Source organism: Pteropus alecto, unplaced genomic scaffold, assembly GCF_000325575.1.
Source record: "Pteropus alecto unplaced genomic scaffold, ASM32557v1 scaffold98, whole genome shotgun sequence".
Taxonomy (NCBI): Eukaryota; Metazoa; Chordata; class Mammalia; order Chiroptera; family Pteropodidae; genus Pteropus; species Pteropus alecto.
The window spans coordinates 9,701,516-9,703,237 of record NW_006443570.1 but is presented as its reverse complement, the minus strand read 5'-3'; the positions used below and the strand labels follow the sequence as shown (position 1 = coordinate 9,703,237).

General features: G+C 34.4%; 1 protein-coding gene across 1 annotated transcript in view; it reads right to left on the bottom strand.

Moving 5' to 3' along the window:
• The window catches only part of ANKFN1 (ankyrin repeat and fibronectin type III domain containing 1), a 330,895-nt gene that overhangs the window by 34,524 nt on the left and 294,649 nt on the right, over positions 1–1,722 (bottom strand). The gene's annotated exons all lie outside the window — the stretch shown is intronic.

Below are 1,722 nucleotides of genomic sequence, written 5' to 3'. Positions count from 1 at the left end.
CTTTCCATGGGTGCAGTCAACTACAGTTCGAAAATATTAACTGAAAATTTGTTATCTTGAAAAAAGAATATAAAACTGGGCCTTATATGAAAAGTAGGAGTTTGTAGACACAGGTAAGAATAAGGAGATATTTTGAAAATCAACTGGTGTGCCCAAAGCAGAGCTAGCAACATTCATTTGGCCCGAGGATGGTACCAATAGGGAAGAGGAGTAATTAAATTAAATTAAATTAAATTAAATTAAATTTAATTAATTAATTTTTTTTTTTTGCTTTTCTGTCCCTTCTATCTCTCCATCTCCAACAATATATACTTTTTTTTTTTCCTTCTTTCTGGAATGAGATTGGTTCCCTTAGCATCTTAGTCTTGCAATATTCCCAATTTGTGTTTCTGACAAGTCTTCAATAAGAAAGATGTCCAAATAAGACTGGAATAATTAAATTGTCAAATGCTAGGGGATTCAGGAGCCTTAGAGATCTCTGGCATCGGTGGTCTAGGGCTCTATATGACCTGGTTTAGCCATCTGAATCCACCAGAGGTGGGAGGTAGGAATGGTTGCCTGGATCTGCCTGATAGCAGGGCACTAGATACCACAGCACGGTCTTGGGCAGTTTAGGCTTGAATCTTGGCTCAGCCACATACCAGAGTTGTAACCCTGGCAAGGCAACATCCTTTCCTAATCCCAATTTCCTAATTATTAGAGGAGGAGGAGGAGGGTTTGGACCTGACGTCAGAGCTTGCTGACTTGGTGATGTTGGGCTCTTTTTATGTATGTGCCAATCTGTTAATAGTTCCCTTGTCAGTAAAATGGATCTGATAATAAAAATCATCTCAATAGGTTTGTTATGAAGATTAAATGAGTTAATCCATGAAAAATACTTAGATTAACATGCAGCATATAATGAGTCTTATAAATGTTAGTTCTGATGTTGCTAGTAATGTGGATGATAATGATGATGATGCTTATCCATGAAACAGAAACAGTGATGAATGACTGTTGTGAGGATTAAGTGAGACACTGAATGTGAAAGCCCAAAGTATACCACCTGATTCATGGTCGGTCCTGGGTAAAGGCTGTTATAATACTTGAAAAATACATAAATATATGAAAAAGGAAACCGAAGATCCTATAATCTCAAAACCTAAATATCTGCTATTAAATTTGGATAATTATATGCAGACATCCCTGCCTCATTATAGCCAAGCTTACAGTTTAATTGTTATGTAAAAAAAAATTTTTTTTTTTTACATAAAGCTTATTTTGTAAGAATTTCTTCTATACAATGAATGGTTTTTCAAAACACCATTTTTAGTGGTTACATTTTGTTCTACAGTATGGATACTATATCATACTTTATTTAATCTTTAAGTTAATATTGGATATTTGTTGTCTTTTCTACACATGATATTTCACTATATCAATATATTGCTGCACTGTACACATTTGTTCATAATTGTTTGTCTGCCTCTATTTCCTTAGGTTAGATTGCTAGATGTGTAATTATGGGATAAAGAGAAATGAACACTCTTATGGCAGTTGCTATATATGGCAAATTGTGTTCCTTCCAGAAAGGATGTAGCAGTTTGCATTCTCACAAGAAGCATGCTATACCATTTTTAACTATCACATTAGTGAAGATGTAAAAAAAAAAAAAAAAATTGCAATCCAGAGCGACAGGCTTATTATGCAGAAAAATCCATCATATGGCATGTCTGGAGATAT